General features: G+C 44.3%; 1 long non-coding RNA gene across 11 annotated transcripts; it reads left to right on the top strand.

The window, feature by feature from the left end:
- The first annotated feature begins 4,032 nt into the window (after positions 1–4,032).
- Positions 4,033–17,836, top strand: LOC123097444 (uncharacterized). 11 transcript variants are annotated; one of them, XR_006447201.1, is made up of 7 exons: positions 4,033–4,785; positions 4,878–4,963; positions 5,145–5,246; positions 5,429–5,730; positions 5,848–6,274; positions 6,391–6,503; positions 8,396–9,055. It is a non-coding gene; the product is annotated as an uncharacterized lncRNA (long non-coding RNA). The 11 variants fall into 11 exon arrangements; XR_006447198.1 differs by having other exon boundaries at positions 5,429–5,756; positions 8,396–9,054; XR_006447204.1 differs by having other exon boundaries at positions 5,429–5,756; positions 5,836–5,879; positions 6,326–6,503; positions 8,396–9,053.
- The last annotated feature ends 1,258 nt before the right edge of the window (positions 17,837–19,094 follow it).

Here is a 19,094-nt window from a genome sequence, read left to right as displayed (position 1 = left end):
TTTCACGTTGAACTTCTGTGATGTATTTTTCATTTGTAATTTTCTCATCCATTCGTCAAGTGTTACACAAATGGTATTTCTTTTGTATAAACCTCTCTCACAATATTTTTTTAACTTTCTCCGACGGAGGACTTGAACTTATATCAACAAACTTTTAGTCTTCGCTTTTTTTATTCTTTTTTAATACAAAATGCACACTGTGTAGTACGTGAACTTCTGGCAGTTAACAATCTGAACTTCTCTCAGTTACGTGAAAATATCTGAGTTTTTTATGAATTTTTAATCTGATTTTCTTAATCCTTTTTTATGAAATTTTTAAGCGCTCTGTTTATTAAAAGTTGAACTTCTTGTTATTTAATTTTTGAACTTCTTATTTCCATACTTTAACAACGAGGAAAATTTGAGTTTTCTATAATCATCAAACTTCTCCATCTTTTTAATATGGACTTTCTGGTTTTATTTCTTAATCTTTTTATGAAATTTTGAGACGCGCTATTTTAAAATTTAGAACTTCTTGTTATTTTATTTTTGAACTTCTTGTTTCCATTCTTTAATAACGAGGAAAATCATCGAACTTCACCATCTATTTAATATGGACTTCCTGGTTTTATTTCTTAATCTTTTATATGAAATTTTGAAGCGCTCTATTTTTATAATTTGAACTTCTTGTTATTTTAGTTTTGAACTTCTTGTTATTTTATTTTTGAACTTCTTGTTTCCATTGTTTAATAACGAGGAAAACCATCGAACATCTCCATCTATTTAATATGGAATTCCTGGTTTTATTTCTTAATCTTTTTTATGAATTCTGAAGCGCTCTATTTTTTAAAGTTGAACTTCTTGTTATTTTATTTTTGAACTTCTTGTTTCCATTCTTTAATAACAAGGAAAATCTGAGTTTTCTATAATTAACGAACTTCTCCATCTTTTTAATATGGACTTCCTGGTTTTATTTCTTATTCCTTTTTTATGTACAAAAATATTTGAAGACACCAAAAACAACATTTTTGTGTGTTTTTTGCATTGGTTTGCACATCAAACCGCGTCATCTTTAGAAATTGAACTTCTCCTTTTCTTTCAACATTGGTTTGCATGTCGAACCGCGTCATCTTTAGAAATTGAACTTCTCCTTTCCTTTTTGTTTTCTTTCAACATTGGTTTACACGTTGAACCGCGTCATCTTTAGAAAAATTGATTCTTAAGTAAACATTGAACATACCTTTTTAGAAATTGAACATCATACTTTATTTTTGCTTAGAAGCAAGAGGAATTTGAGTTTTTTTGTATAGATCGAACAACCCTGTTTTTTAATTTTGAAATTCCCGATATTTATTTAAATCAAATTGCTCCAAAAAATTTAAAACTGACAAAAACGGCGCTACCCTTTATCAACAAAAAAAGATTGTTTATGGATATCGAACCGCTCCATTTTTTTCAATTTTGGAACCTCTTTGTGTATTTTTAGAAACAGGAAAAATTAGAGTTTTTTTAGTAAATGTCGAACTTCTTTGTTATTTTGAACTGAACTTCTTGGTTTATTCATTAGTAACGGCAAATATTCGAGTTTTTCTAATAAATACGGAACTGCTCCTTTTTTTAAATTGAACTTCTTGGTTTTTATTTACTAATGAGGAAAATTTGGGTGTTTCATATACATTAAACTATTCCATTTTTAAAAATTGAACTTCCTGGTTTTTTCAATTTGGACTTTATGGTATTATTCATTTGTAACGGAAAGAATCCTAATTTTGTAAACATCGTACAACTTCTTGGTTATTTCGAACTTAACTTCTTGGTTTATGCGTGTTTTTATTGTTTCAGAAATGAGATTTTTTTTCTTTTTTTATGAACATCAAACCGCACTATTAATTTAATTTGAACTTCTCTGGGTTTTTTTGCAAAATGGAAAAACAATTCCATTTATAAAAGTTCATAATTAATTAATACTGAACTTCTCCACGACAGGTTAGAAGTGCTTAGCGTAGAGCCATTTACATAAGGAAGAGTTGCCGAAACAACAGAACACATTTTCTAGAATGTGAATACGGAGTGAAGAAGATCAACACATTGGACTGGACACGTACCAATCACTACAGAAATTTGTTGTCTTTCAAATTTTCAATTACTGGGTAGTTCTTCTACATGACCTGTCCACGTAATAATATATGAACTTCTCAGAAACTTATTTTCATTAAGCACATTTAAGTACATAACATACAGGAAGGATGTCGAAGATGTGAGCGCGGATGCATCTACATGTAGGAAAGTTTTTGGTTGCTCTTTTTTTAAAATTGCAAGATCAAAAGAAGTCTCATATCCATTGAACATCTACAATATGAACTCTCAAACATCATAAAAACAACTTGAAGAAAAACTGTACCGGTTCTCATTTGGCATATCAACAAGCATATATAGAGCACGTAATCAGAACCTACTCTCGGCATAAATTCACTGTCGATGTTTTATTGCGTCCTGGCTTGTTCTCCTAGAGCACAAGAAAGAGGAGAGGCGGGACTATGTGCATGCTGCCCAACCAATACTTTTTGAACTTCCATATATTTTTGGAACCATGATCATGGGGAAGTTCGATGAAATTTGCCAGGGAAGGTTGCTGAGAGAAGCGACAACAGGTAACACACGAGCGATGGCGACCATATGGCCAACTTGCGGCGAACCGGCAACCTGTACTCGAGGAAGGAAGCCGCACTGCAATTGGGGAAGATGACTGGAGCTGGTGCAAGGTGGTTCAGCGGGGGGGGTGTCACACTGTAGGACGGCGGCGCACTACATCGGCCGGGAGCGGGAGGCTGCCTCGTGCACGCCACTTCCCATGCCTTGCCGGGGGTCGTGGCTGGCTGGATCCGGCCGCCCCCTCGACTGGATCGGCAATGAGGTTTGCGGGGGCGGCCAGATCCGCGCAGTGGCCGGGTCCGCTGCACGGCGAAGGGCGGGCTAGCATGCGAGGGATGGTGGCGCTTGGAGGTCAGGATGGGGGCGCGGCGGCGGGGTTCTCCGGGGAGGGCGTGCGCCGACGTGGGGATCGGGGATCCGGGGAGGTGGCTCGGCTGCGGGGGAAGCGGGGGTGTGGCGGCTGCGCGGGCCGGGGAAGGAGGCGGCGGTGGTTGCGCGGGCCGGGGAGGGAGACAACGGTGGCTGCGCGGGTGGAGGGAGGTGGTGGCCGCGCCGGCCAGGGAGGGGGGCGGCGGTGGTTGCGTCGGCGATGGAGGGAGGCGATGGTGGCGGGGTGGTGCGGTTCGTAGCAGAGGGCTGATGGGATCGGGGAGGGGATCGTGGGATCGTGGTGAGGGGTGGGTGGAGATTTTTTTTCCTTTTTTACGTGCACTGTACCGATTCGGGAGTTTGGAAGGATCCCGTCGCTCCTTATATAGGCGGCCCGTGATCCAAATAGTTATTCTAATCCCAGGATTAGAATAGTGTTACACTCTCTCTCTCTCTCTCTCTCTCTCTCTCTCTCTCTCTCTATATATATATATATATATATATATATATATATATATGACAAATGTTTCCTACAAGCAGTGGTAGTTACCACCACTTGCGTTTTGTATATTGTATGTAGTATCTGTCGAAACCGAGAGTATGTACATGTAGTATGTAGTATATAACAATGATTAGGTAGTATATATACTAATTTTTAGATATTATGTACCATGTTTTGAGTATGCTCTCTTTTAGCATAAATATATACGTATTTCATAAATATAACAAAAACTATGAGTTCATATGCAATTTTTTTTATGAAACTTACTTTCAGATATCTTAGATATAGTATATGAATATATTTAAAATAATAAAATAGTATATATAGTACCACATGGTAGTATATGAGACATATGGGGTAACTACCACTAGTGATAGGATGGATTTTCCCTATATATATATATATATATATATATATATATATAAGGCTGGACTATTCTGTTACTAGTAACAGAATAATATTTTGTTACTATCGGGACCTATAAGGCGCGACGCGTGACACAATCTCACGAATCCAGCCCACCAGCCCGAACCGGTACCGACCGCAAAAACACACACACCCAACCCACCCACCTCCCTCTTGATCCCCACTCCTCTTCCACTGCGCCGCCTCCTTCCTCCACCTGCCGGCGACTCGCCGCGCCCAACTCCCGCCGCAACGGCCGCACCCACCTCCCGCCCCGACGGCCGCCCCCACCTCCCGCCCTGATGGCCGCGCCCACCTCCCGCCACGACGGCCGCCCCCAACCTTCTGCCGCGGCTGGCGCCCCTCCCCAGATCCCGCCACAGCCCCAAAAACCAGCCGGCGCCGCCGCTGTCATCCTGCACTAGATCGACCCGCCGCTATCGCTCCGCTGTCGCGTACAGGCAATTCAACGCCTCAACCCCAGGCCGTTCAATGCCTTGCCGACCGCCGGCTCCCCCATGGACGCCTAGCTCCTGCACTAAAACCACTGTGGCCCAGGGATTCACCCGCCCCAACCCACTGGCCCGGTTACGAATGCCACGCGCTCCCTCCAGTGACCAGCCCCGCGTCGCGCATGCCCCTCCGATGACCGGAGACCTGCCACGCGCCCCGCACTCCAGCCGCGGCCAGCTCCCTCCTGTGCTGCTCGGTTGCTTGAATAGACGTGTAGCAGTTCAAAACATGCAGGCCTCTGCCCCTCCGAAATGCCCAGTTCCCCTTCGTTCATGTCGCTTTCTCGCCCATACACACGGTTGGAGAATCATCGACCTCGTCGAGCTTGACCTTGCAAGCAGCCTCGCTCGCCGTACATGATTTTTGTGTGTGTTGTTTGCTCATTCCCATTGTGCGTGTGCACTGCTTGAAGGAACGCATGGCAGATGACATGTTTTTTTGTGCTTGTTGTTTGTAGGTCTCCTGAGGATTAAATAAAAAGCTTGCTCAAAGGAAGCATTTCCCATCAGTGAATTGGCTCATTTCCTACTCAAATACTCGCAGGTTATATCCCAACTATCTCTTATGTGATGCGTTGGTTGGGTTCCCTTTTGTTACATTCGTGTTGCGCTCATGTTCATCTACCACAATGCTCATTTGTATCTTAGATCCCTCCTGATGTCTTGCTTCTCATATGTCCCCCTAGTGACTCCAGTATTGATGTCATGTGACCTCATCATTGTAGGCACTTGATTCCTACAAGAAGTTTGATTCAGACTTCATTGCTATTAGAATGAAGGCATATGAGGTGTTGCACAGGGAGGATGATCTAAGTGAAATTGTGCAGGTATTGTTTTTTGCTTTTCTGATCTAGATGCTAATATAGAGAGGGTTAGTCAAACTTAAAGATGTTTGACTTAGTTCCTTACTTGATTTCCTTGGGTTAAGGATAAATTTGTACTGTTTGTTTCATGTCTGCTGTTGTTGATTGAGAAGTGTGGGAAAATTTGACTGCATCTTCCTTTGTAGGGAGAAGGTCACAATCAGGCACTGTAAAAGAATTCTGAATTATTGTCTGTTAAACACTTCACAAGATTCTGCATCCGGGAAATGGCTAGTCATTATCATGCACCTTAGCAAGGAATAGTAGACGGTATGACATGTAAAAAAGATGCGTTGAAGTGGTTGGTGCTGCTCTCCTGAAAGATGATTGATGGCTACCTCCTCCCGCTGGTGGGGCTCTATCGCTGTAGTGCCCCGGTTGTTCACAGCCGCTACCCCAGGTCGTTCAGCAACACAGCGCTAAGTCGTTCGACGCCGCAGCTCGGGAGGTGCCCGCTTTTCCCCACCTCCCCCTGTATGTTCATCTCCTTCTCTTGTGTATATTTAGTTCAACATCTCGTGATTATTCAGGTTACCTTAGTCGGCATTCTCAGTTCATCTTGCAGGTGATTGAGCTCCCCTTTGGTTCATCTTGGAGGTGTGTTTTTGGGCAGTACGAATACATTGCTATAGTTAGTACAGATGTGGCACCTTGCGGAGTACTAAAAAGACCAACTGCTTAGGATTACTATAATGAGCTAATAATAATATTTGAGTCCTTCAGGATCCTCTAGTTCTGGATGTCCACCGCCACCCCCTTCAACCCCTATTTCTTAAGGAGGCTCTCTGCTTGCCGCTCGGTTGTCCTCTATTTGTTCTAATTTCTTGCAAATCAAGTTTAGTTTGATGATGGCTGTTGAAGATTACATTTGTGTGCTCTGATTGATTTAGTTTCTGAATCTTGACTTGCTAAAATGAACCTACTATGTTTTCAATCAATTGATGGAGTGCAGGAAATCCAAAAATGTCTTACTGTTTACTCCATCAATTCATGTAAGTTCAGCTATTTTATTGCTAATAAGTTCAGCTATTTTATTAAAATAGGGGGCTATAAGATGTTGACTGTCATTGCCCTTCCAAACATGTCGTTGGTGTCAAACCATTCGCAGTGAGTTTCAGTCCATAGGTTGCTCGTGATCCTCGCTCCTTCAGCTCCACTTCGTCGGCGCCATCAGTCCACAGAAGTAGGGGCGGCGTGCCCGTCAACAAACAAGAACAGAAGGTATGTTCTTGGAAAACTTGAAATTATATACACATTTGGGCAACAGAAAGTTGTAGCTTCTTTCAAAGTTCAAAATGAAAGATATTTAGTTCAACTTGTTCTAGCAAAACATGTGTGAGACCTTGGCAGCATGTCTACACTATCTAGTGTAGAAAAAATGTCCGGCGTAGTCCAGCGTGCCGCCGCCTACCCCCTGCCTCCGAGCACCGCTAGTCTATAAGTTCAACATGTATAACCCTATAAGTTCATACAAAATAGAAAACAAGATAAACAAAAATAATGAAACACAAAAACCCAATGGAATTCACAGGAAAAAGATAACAAGTTCTAAGGAAATAAATGTAGAAGTTCATATTTCAAAACAAATGAACTATTTGGGAAGTAAAAATGAAGTATTTCAAAGTACAGAAATCTTTTTAGGTTTGTTTGGTAACTTCTAATGTTACTGAACATGAACATGCTTGCTTCTTTTTACATGAATTTGTACATTGACCCCATCCGACAAACCGTTTGATCTGCACTTTTATACCGTATTTGATCTGCCATATTTCTCTAGTTCTTCTTGTACATCCGCCGCCAGCCCGGCGCCCCCGTGCGATCCATCAACCGCAGCCGAGAACCTCCGCCCCGCTTCCATCGCCGGTTGTCGTCCCTCCACCCCTCCTCCTCCCACAACCATGATCTGGTTTCAGCAGCTGCCATGATGCAATGTTGCTACTCCCTCCCTACAACATGGACACAAACAAGCTAATGGATGAAAAAATGATTATAGATCATTATTGCTATGATCTGTAGTTTCTGTGAACTGATATTTGAGACTCTCTCCAGGCTCTGTAGCTTCTGTGAACGGATAGTGCAGACTCAATGAACTCTGTCCATCTCGACTCTTGAACTGATAGTAGATAGTAGAGAAGAATGTAGTGTTGCCTGTCAACTATTGGTTTGGCCAGTTTCGAATTTTGGCCTGGTTGAACTTTTGGTAGAGCATCGGTTTGTTGTCAGTTCTAGTGCACTCAAGCATAAGGAGGGTTTGACCTATTATCGATGGATCACTATAACTTAACTTATCATGTCAGTTCTACTACGGCGCTCACGAAGGTACAAATGTACTGAATGTTCACACCATTAATCTTTTCATTTTGTGAACAAACATCAATTCAGTATGAAAAAGGAACATAATAAGTCAACTTTGCAAGTGCATCTGTTCACCTTGAACAAAATACAGAAGTGCACCATCAAGTTTCCATCAGTTCGCTTATTAAAAAAACGGGAAATTGGTTGTGTAAAGAAAACCTGAGAACCAATGTCAGCTTAGAAGTTCAGTAGGTAACTCCACGCAAGTGCACTCGTTAGAAAATTTGGGGTTTCCTATATTTTATAGACTGCAGAAATTTTGAGTTTTCTATGTTTGCGTTACTTAACGTGTATGTATGAAGTATTAAATTCCAGTGCGAAATTAGTTAAGTTCATTACAATTGGTACTATGAAATACAGTACGACAAGCAATTCTTTTGAGTGTTTTTACACAACCAATGATGTTGGTATTTCACTTCCAAGGATGCAGTACTGTGGTATAGCAATTCAGTCACTAGAAAGAAGATAAATCAATTCAAAAATACTTGTCATAAGTAGTTAAGAGTTTATTTGTGGTGGTTACCAATTCAATAGCTAGAAAAAGGATACATCAGTTCTAATATACTTGCCATAAGTATTTAAGAGTTTATTTGCGGTGGTTAAAAATGAAGGTACTTTGTTCTGAGGACAAGAACTACTAGAAGTTCAAATGCTGATGTGTTAAAAAAAACTCCACCTACTTTGTTTAAGCATTTGATGTCTTAATTTCTACACTTCCATATAGAATTTGGTGGCTCACTTTTGCTAATTTTCTGCAGTTCTTAGGTTAGAGAAGGTATCAGTTCGCTTTGCAAAAACTATGAAATCTGCGTATCACTTGGGGATCAGGTTGAGGGGGGAAATTCACCACAGAGATACTAGTTCATCTATGTCGGTGCCAATTGTCTCGCAGAGATGGAATAGATTCTGGAGCCTGAACCTTCCACCTAAAGTTAGAATGTTCCTTTGGCGGCTAGCAAAAACTTCTCTTCCACTGCGTATGAACATAAAGAGGAAACATGTTGATCTTGACACAAAATGCCCTGTGTGCATGAGACTAGATGAGGATGGTGGCCACCTGTTCCTAAAATGCAAGAAGGTCAAGCAAGTTTGGAGAGAATTACAGCTTGAGGATGTCAGACTTGCCTTGCTTGATTGTACTAATCCGATGGCAATGTTTGATCAAATCTAGCTGCTTACACCTGACCGGAGGGACTTAGTGTTTTGCCTGCTCCGGGACTGGTGGAATACAAGAAATAGGGTGAACCAGGGAAATAGGCCTCGTAATTATCTCGCGGGCACCCTCCAGGTCAACCCGTCTCCACATCACTCGCGGGTACCCCTCAGGGTCGACCCGCCTTTCCAAGTAACAGTTGTAAAGTCCAAGTATCCGTGTGTCCAAACATAAAGGGGAAAACCCGAGGAATCACCCCCGGTGAATTCCACTCGATGTAATCTACAAGGTGAATGTAAGAGGAACCACCCCCGAGGTTCACACTTGAGGGGTTGCACGACAGAGTCGTATCAGAAGTGGTTAAGGCGGAATCACCCTCGATGACCACGACCGAATAGCTACACTACAGGGTTAACATCAGAAGTGTTGTAGAGGTCTCACCCTCGGCACTCGATAGTAACCCAGTAGTGTCGAGCAACTAAGGGGAAAGTGATGTGCGGTGCCGGGGCCTGGTCTTCGATCCCGTTGATCGGGTCTTCAATGATGAAGCAGGGGCAACAAGGACAAGGTGGGGTCACTGATGGATCACTAACCAACCTATACTAAGCAGTTAAGGATAAGCAGGTAAGGTACAACAGCAGATACAAAAGCAGGCTATGCATCAGAATAGGAGCAAACAATAACAATAGCAAAATCTAATGCAAGCATGAGAGAATGGAATGGGCGATATCGAGATGATCAAAGGGGGGGGCTTGCCTGGACGCTCTGCTGTAAAGGAAGAAGGGTCGTCGGAGACGTAGTCGATCACAGTGGCGTCGGCATTGGTCTCGGGGTCTATCGAAGAGAAGAGGGGGAAGAAACAATAAATATAAAGAAAACAAAGCATCATAAAGCATAACATGGTAATACGCGGTGCTACACGATACCGGCGAAGGGGGAAGTCAACCGGAATGTTTTCCCGGTTCCGGACCTGTGTCAGACAGATGACCAGAGGAGGAAAGTTCCATGTTCAGCATTCTAGGGGCATGTGACAGATGAACGGACCACATATTCGGATTCGATGGATTTTTCTGAGCAACTTTCATGTAGAAAACATTTTCATCGGAGTTACGGTTTAATTTCTATGAATTTTCAAAGTTTTAAACAATATTCTGAAGTTACTCTTAATTCGAAAATAAAGATTAAAACGCTAGGTGCACCCAGATCTGTGTACACAGAAGTGTACCAGAGGATGACATGTGGGGTCAGTGAGCAGAGTTGACCCAGTCAATATTTGACTAGTCAACAGATGAACAGTGCAAGTGGGTCCCATGTGTCATTGTCTTAGGCAAACCTAATTTATTTTAACACTTTAATTCTAACAGCAGGACCCACATGTCACTGACTAGTTAGGGTTAAAACTAATCCTAAAAATTAGTCCTAACTAATTTGTGAGGGGGGGTGGCCCACGCGGCAGTGGCACAAGGCCACACATTCAGCCGCTCGACCATGGTCGTGCACGCGCCAGCGGCCACGGCGCGGCCGGCCGGACGAGCGGGAGGCCGGTGGCCGGAGGCAGCGCGGAGGGGCGAGGTGGAGCAGGCGGCAGAGGCAGGCGGAGGCGGGGCGCAGGTATCGGCGGGCTGCAACAGCGCTCGGGCGCCGGCAGGAGGCAAGCGGCCGCAGGCGGAAGGGCGAGCCGGTGGCACGGTCGGCTGGAGCGGCCCTAGGCGGTGACGAGCAGGGGGCGGCGCTCGCGCCGACGGCCTACAGCGGCAGCAGTAAGCAGGCAGCAGCGCGGTAGTGGTGGTGGACGAAGGCGGTGGGGCGTGCGTGCAGCAGGGCGTGCGTAGAGCAGGGCGCGCGGGCGCAGTCAAGAGCTCGCGGAGGGGAGCTCCGGTCATGGTAGTGGGGGGCGGCTTAAGGTGTCGAATCGAGTGGGGAAAGGAGGGGGGTCGGACGAGGCTCACAAAGGGGAGGTCGAGGTGAGCTCGAGACGGGTCGGGCGCTTGCCGGAGCGCGGGACGACGGCGAGACAGTGGCAGGGGCCGTCGGAGCCGAGGTTGAAGAAGGGGACCGATGCGTCGCCTCGATGCGTCTCTGGTCGGGATCTTCATGGAAGAGGTTGAGGACGACGAGGGGAACCACCTAGATGGCTTATCGCGGTGCAGGGAGGATGACACTCGCGGCTACGAAGGCGGCGCGGCCATGGATGCGCACAGCGGAGCTCAGGATCAATTGTGGGAGACGATGGAGAGGGGGAGTGGCTAGGGTTCAGCGGGGTTGCGCGCGATGTTCTTATCCACTAGGAGGACCGCGGGATGCTCGACACGACGACGATAGCTGCCATGGTGGGGGTGGATGCGTGCCACGCCATGGCCCCTGTCTCCTCTCTGTACAGAGGAACAGAAGAAGGGGAAAAGGGTGTGGTGGGCTGGGCCATGTGCACTGTGGTCACATATGGCCCGAAGACACGGTAGGATTTTAGTCTTTTCCTCTTTTTACTTTTTTGCTTATTCATTTCACCACTGTTACACATTTTAATTTAATACCAAATGAGTTTTATTCAACATGAAACTTGTGACATAAATCAAGCACATTATTTATAGGAGTCACAAAAAGTTTGAGGCCAAAATAAGTTGTCTAACCAATTTTAGAAATTGGAAAGACCAATTTTAAAAGTTGTTGGACCACTAAATAATTTCCAGGGGCACTTTGGGAATTCAAAAGAGGTTGGTTCCAACATGAAAAATATCCATGGATTATTTTCCACCCTTTGAACATTTTAGTTTGCATGTTTGGCAAATTTGAATTTTGACTTTATTTTAAATTTGGATTCGAATCGGCTTTGAATCAAAGTGAGATAAGCAGCAGTAACATTGATGACTTGTCATCATTAATAGGGGATTACTGTAGCATGACACTGGGGGTGTTACATAACTGATATATAATAACAGAGAAATTATCTGAACAATACATTTCTTAAACATGTACTCCGGCCGATACCTAACAAGTGTTGCAGTTTTAAACTAAGATTCAGTAGTTAATTCTGAGGAAAGTAGGTACTGACCTTTCAAGACCAAGATTTGAAACAACGCCTGAGGTGGATCTAAAAGAGATCTCAACACATATATGGAAATCCGGTCTCATTTTGTGCAGTTCCACCAAAATTAAGCGAAGCAAAATGTCGCAATAGCAACAAGTTGAATAGATATCCCTGTTTTAACAGAGGCAAAAAAGGAATCAATTACTGGCCAACAAAGGAGGATGAAACATGCGGCCACAAAAATGGTAATCCCGCCAATCCCTAACAAGTGTTGCAGTTTTGAAATAAGATTCAGTAGTTAATTCTGTGAGTGGCATTGCTTAATTTTACCAGCGGCATTAGATTAACAAAAAGCATAAACAGTTCCAGGGGAGAGTGGGCGCAACAACAACATGTGCTTCCATCTACTTATAAAGGGGGTGATGCAGAGTTTGTTTTAACAAAGCAACAAGCATAATGTCTGGGTTGGTCCCATTTTTGTTCACTACTTAATGGGAAAAGACAGCAATACAATAGCTTCAATTCAACATTTACTTAAAACAGTACCAATACAAGTAGCACAACATCTCAAAACACACTGCACGATCATGTGGATGAAGGCAAGTACCAACCTGTCATGACGCACACAAGATCACGTACGAATCTGCCAACACGAATAGGAAATCCAATCCCGTTTTGTGCAGTTACTCTGAAATCAAGTAAAGTCGCCGGTGAGAAATTTAAGTTTGCTATAGCAACAAGTTGAATAGATATCCCTGATTTAACAGAGGCAAAAAAGGAAACAATTACTGCCAATAAAGGAGGATGAAACATGCGGCCACAAAAAGAAGCATCTCCCTTATCTTGGTGGAAAACAAAGTATAGGACAGTAGCATTTCTAAAACGGTTGCATTGATTCATATTAACAGAGAAATTCTCTTAAAATAGTTCAGTAGTTAATTCTGAGACTGGCATTGCTTAAAATACAATAGCTTCAATTCAACATTTATTTAAAACAGTACCAATACAAGTAGCACAACATCTCAAAACACACTGCACGATCATGTGGATGGGACATGGGACATGCCAGCACCATGTGCGTCCACACGTATAAATGGGTGATGCAGAGTATGTAGCCAAGCAGCATATCTGCGTTGGTCCCATATTTGATCTCTTTGAAACTTTTTCCGATGTGAGGGCAGCAAATCTAGTCCTGCACAAACTACCCGACCCCCCAGTTTCTTTCCCTTTTCAACAAAGAGTTGGGTTCCTTACAGATGTGTGTACTGGGTTACCCCCTTTTTCCCTTTTCGACCAACAAAGCGGCTGGATAGCTAGTCTATACTACTTTCCCTCCCTCCTTTCCTCATTGAACCATGTACTAGATTCATGCTCCACCCCACCGCACCCTTCTTTCCTCTTTGAACCAAGACCTAGATTCGACTACAGAATCAAAAAAGATCAGCATGCAGCTAGACAAATGACGGTTTCAAAGAAACTTATACCTTAGGGTCGTCGGGATGTGGCAAGGCGTGCGGCGGGAGGTCGGATCTGCTCACACCACGTACGGCAGCAAGGAAGAAGGGGTCAGTGGCCCTCCCGCACAGGCGCTGGGTGAAAGAGAAAACCGCAGCCGGCAGTGGATTGCCTCCCTCGCCGAAGGCGATAGAGTGAACGCTGCACCTGCTCCCCTTCCCGGTGCGACGGGATCCGGACGCCTCCTTCGCCAGCTGTCTGTGAGGGGGGTGAGAGAGACAAAGGCCACAACGCAGTCTTGTTTAGATCTGGTGAAGAGGGTGAGAGACAGTGAATATAGCAAACCCTAGCAAAGGAACGCTGAGCCTCCAGCGTGTGTATATATATATATATATATATATATATATATATATATATATATATGTAGTGCGGCGAGAGTGTGGAGAGTGCAAACCCTAGCGAACAAGCGCTGAGGCTCCAGCTTATATATATACTGTAGTACGGACTGAGCTCCGGTGCCTTAACTACACCTGCTTTTGGCTGTATGACAGGTGGGCCAGCCACATTTTGGGCCCACCTGTCATAAACCCAAAGGCAGGTGCACTAAAGTCAATGAAGCTGCGTCCATATAGTACTCGTGTATACCACTAATATATAGTGGAGTGGTTTTCTTATTCTCTCCATAACAATCGTTTTAAATTGTGTAAGTACGAAACGAAACTCTTTATTTAATGTACCAGTGAAGAAAACTACTACTCCCTTTGTTCCTAAATATTTGTCTTTCTAGAGATTTCAACAAATGACTACATACGGAGCAAAATGAGTGAATCAACACTGTAAAAAATGTCTATATACATCCGTATGTGGAAGTCCATTGCAAACCACTTGAAAGACAAATATTTAGGAACGGAGGGAGTACTTCCGATGAACTAACGATCCACACGTCCTGGTCGCACTTCCTATCCTTCACGTGCGGTACACTATCCTCCCTTAAGTGAACAACCACACATGCACCAAATTATCGAAAACGTGTGAGAGTGTGTACAAATAAAGAATTTTAATTTCAATTACCGGAAAGGTTTGAGAGTATGTACAGTTTTCCCTCTCTAATAATTATGGTTTGTTGTGTTCGGCCTAAACTTGGTCAAACTTTACAGAGTTTGACTTCAGTCAAATCTAATATGCGGAGTAAATAAAAATGGAGGGCTACTACATCCATCCGGGTTTTTAGTCCACACCATTTTTTAATCAAAGTTAATAGCTGGACAAAGAAAATTACAAGGGAGCTGGAGACAAAGTTGTGAGAAGGCTTAGAAATCAATACAAAACTTATGCACTTAGTACCAACGTCGATCCTTCTTCGAGGAAACATTTGGTTCATAGCCAATTGTGTGATAAAATTGCACCAACGTGAAAGACGACTGCGTCTCCAATGCAACCAAGGTGAACTGACGAACGATATCATATTTGTGGGTAACAAGCAAAGAGCACTGATGGAAGATAGCCTGTTTTTCATTCAAAATCGATCAGCTTCACCAGCCGACGCAACCATGAGGCGCAACCATGAGCATCGATAGGTCATCGTGGTGATGCATCATCCATTTGGCATCAAGTTTGGATGAGGCACCTATGAAGTTCGACAAATCCTCACTGTGGTCTGTTTCTTCTCAGTAGTCAAGCTCGAGGAAGGAAGAACCACGTGGCAGAGGGCAGTGAGGCGGAACAACAATGGCCATCCAATTTTGTGCAGTTCCACTAAAATTGAGGAAGACATGCCTGGGTATGGAGATACGCATCGTTGTTTCCAAAAATATAAAAAAAGGGATATAGTGTTGTTACTTTGTTTTACAAGATTAACAACGACATCTCAATTGTCAATAAGAATTATGAAAAGTACACCAACAAACAGAAGCATCATGATTATCTTGATGGGAACTAAACCAGGATAGCCGAGAAAAAAAGCATTTCTTCATTTAACCAATGATAGTATTAGATTAGCAGCAGCAATAGGAGCATATGGACAATGACCGCACAACCACCATGTACTTTTTGTCGAAACAAAATGTATACCTCCACCGAGGCATAAATCAGGACAACTTTTCGAGTGGCATTTCCTCTATAATAGTAGGTGATGTTGGACCAGCCGACGAACCCTAGCTACTATACATGGGGAGCTGGGGAGTAGTCGCATAGAAGAAAACCCGCATGCAGCGACCTGGGGAGCTGGACCAGACAAGAAGTTATACCTTAGGTGGGCGAGATGCCGCTTAGGCGGGCGGACAGGATCTGCCCACACGACGGCAGCGAACAAGGGCGCGAAGGACCTTCGTCCGCGCCAGCGCCGGCTCCGAGAGGACGGTGGGCATAGGCTTCCTCCATCGCCGACGGCGACAACGTCAACGCTGCACCTCCTCAACTCCCGCAGCGGACGGGATTCGGCCGGATCTGTGACCACCGGTGAGGAGAGAGATAGTGTGGACATTGTCATCTTGTCTTGATATGGAGAGGGTGAGAGAGCGAGACGCGAGAAACTCTATCAAACAAGAGGCTATAATGGAGTAAAACAATCTCTCCATAGTAGTGGTTTTAAATAGAATACGCGCGTTCCCGAAAAAAAACGAAAACTGGCGGACAATTTTTTGACGTACCAAGAAAGAAAACTCGATCAAAAACACGCCCCCGCTTCCAGGTCGCGAGAGTCGTCGCGCACACACACATAGACATAGACATGCATATGCGTGTTTACGTAAAATTCCATTTCCATCTCCATCTCCAATCATATTTGTCCAACTGGCACATTATTTACGTTGTTAATTATATACGCGGCAATATTAACGTACAACATCTCTTGTTTGCGGGCGTCCGGACCGCTGCCACGGCCGCTCCTGACCAACCCGAACCCTCTTCATGACCCGTGCATGCTTCCCGCCCGAAACGGTCAGTGTCGTATTCATGCCCGGCCAGAGCGGACGCGACCTCTCACTGGCGCCGGCATTGAAGCGGCGCGCCGACCGAGAGAGCGTCGCCCGCGCCGCTTCCTGGTGCACGCGACTGCTCCGCGTTCAAAGGTCACAATAGCCGGCCACAACATGCATGTAAAAAGTTCTTGGGAGTCCGTGCTACAGCTAGCTGTCCTCCCCAACTCGTCAATCTCTTCCAGTAGTACTAGTACTCCATGGCGCGATCCATCGACAAGTAGGTGGGGAAGTTATCGTATACTCGGTTTGCGATGAGTGGCATGCCGAGCGACCGTGTGGGGTCGAGCCGTGGAGGAGGGTGAGACACGAACGCGACAGACATGATTTAAATGTTGGTTTTGCTCGATGGCGTGATCCAACGAAACGAAACATTGGTTTCTCTCCGTTTCCATTTTTTCTTCAGAAAAACGGAAACTTTCCACTCCATTTTCATTCCTACTCCAAGGTTGCCCCGTTACAACATTCCATCAAATACAAAGGAAAGCTAACACGCATGCTGATGCATCTCAATGATTCACAGATCATAGCCAATATTTACTTCACAACTAAAGACAAAAGTTGTGAGAGCGTGTACGAAAGAAAAACTACTGATGGGGTCACTACGACTCAAACCCTAAACCCTAAACAGGATTTAATTTCCTGGCCAGGTAGAACCTGTCGAAGGAAATACGGCTGGCACCCTCGGATCATACGATGCTTTTGTGCAGTTCCACTAAAATCGAGCTGAGCATCCCTGATGGCAAAGATATTGAAGAAGTGTGATTAGAATAATAGTGCTAGCACTAGTTCATGAGACATAAACTCATCACAAGTAGAAGCCGGTAGAAGTAGAGAAAGATCAACATGGAGATGGAGCTACGTGGGGAGCTGCGGCAATGGAGCAAGTCGGCTCCGAAAGGAAGATGGACTACCTGGGACGTCGGGCTGTAGCTAGAAGGGCGGTTGGGACGCGGCATCGGCCCATACCGCGGTGACCCCCGATTGGGACGCACCGACTGTGGATTTTCTCACTGTATTTACTCATACAAACTTATTTTTAAATTGAAGGATCCAATCGAAACTTCAATGGCACAGCAGGTATGTTCACGCATGTTTCTTTAACAGGCTTGCTCTTATCAATAGCTCTGTTGATTTCAATTTCAATTGTGTGTACAGTTGACTTCTCATATCATGCACATTACTAGCATCACAACAAAGCCAATAGTGTTGTTGTACATGTAGACCCGTGGTACCCATCTGAAATCTTGCTGTGCCGTGTAGTTTCCCACGCTTTGTATTCTTTCACTGCTGCTTTGTCTTGAACTGGTATGATTTGAACCGTGTCTCTATTTTGATTTGGCAAGACAATGCAGTGACCATAGGACATAGACATATGTTTGTTTGGTGCTTTTATTATGTACTAGTACTTGGCAATAGAAGACTTGGTAGTTTAATCCTGTCCACCTTACTAATGAACTGGTTCACAGAAATGAGTTTCATATACTAGTACATGCTAAACTATTATGTGTCTGCTTGTTTCTTCTTTTAGAATGCTGACAGAATATTGGGGAAGAGTACCTTATTAAGCAATGGTAAAGGAAGTAATGCAGATAAGGTTCAGGATAGTGACACATCCTTATTGGTCTCCAACAAAGCTGATAAAACAGCTAAGGAAGACTATCTCGAAGACAGTGAGACAACCCCAAAGTCCTGTCTTGGTTTAGTGTTGGAGTTACTGGCCACTACCGCTTGCACAAGCTATTCAAACTCACTGTCTGAATCAGTTCGGTTTCTTGAGTCTCAACTACAAGCTGAAAGACATCGATCAGCTATGCTGCGACAAGAAGCAAAAGGACTGCGGAAGTCCCTGGAGCATTCAGATGCATACTTTCTGGTGCAACAGCAAGCGTTGGAGGATTTTAGCGCCAAACAGGACAAAGCTAATAAGCTTGCTAAGATTATTGCCAGCATGGTGGATACCACGTTTCTTGAGCTCTTATGAAGTTGTTTCAGTTATGCTCTTGTTTTGCTGCCGCGTTTATTTGCACTGGTGGCCAATTTTGACGGCCAGTGTATGTAATATGCTGCTTTGTTCCCTATATTTGCACTGGTGGCGAACTTTGATGCCCAGTGGATGTAATATGTGTAATAGCGGTAATAGGCTAGCGTTAATTGCTTGCTTATTTATTTATTTCCTTATTGTCTTGTTTAGTTGTTTGCTTGTAGTCACTGCAGTTCTTTTTCTGTGTTTTCTAGTGGCCACAATAACCTATTTTTGGAAACTAGGCCAAAATAATCATGGCAACACATGGACTGTTGTAACCACGGGCCTCCTGCGGGCCGTATGATCCATGGGCCTTCTACGGGCCATAGGATCCATTGGCCTTCTATACGGGCCGTAGAATCCATGGGCCTTCTACGGGCTGTATGATCCATGGGCCTCTTACGGGCCGTAGGATCCATGGGCCTTCTACGGGGCGTATCATCATTTCGCCAATCACGGGCCATACTATTCGTGGACAATAACGGGCCGTTTATTGGCCGTATTTGATAACTCTATGAAAATAGCCCAACGGGTTTTTTCGACATGAAAACGGCCCAACGTATTAACGGGCCGCAAACGGGCCGACTGTAACCACGGGCTGAATTTGGCCCACAAGCAGAAAATGACAGTAATGGCCGTAAGTAACCGAATGCTGGAAATGAGCCCAAGAATAAATGGTCCCTGAGAAGGCTGAAAGATATCATGGGCTGGAAACGGCCCAACGGAATAATGGGCCGTTAATGGGTATAAAGTGATACACTGTTCATTACGGGCCAGTTTTACCACGGGTCGTTAAGGGGCCGAGGGTTACTAAGGGCCTCAT

Source organism: Triticum aestivum, chromosome 4D (assembly GCF_018294505.1).
Source record: "Triticum aestivum cultivar Chinese Spring chromosome 4D, IWGSC CS RefSeq v2.1, whole genome shotgun sequence".
Classification (NCBI taxonomy): Eukaryota; Viridiplantae; Streptophyta; class Magnoliopsida; order Poales; family Poaceae; genus Triticum; species Triticum aestivum.
This window is presented reverse-complemented; position numbering and strand designations above follow the sequence as displayed.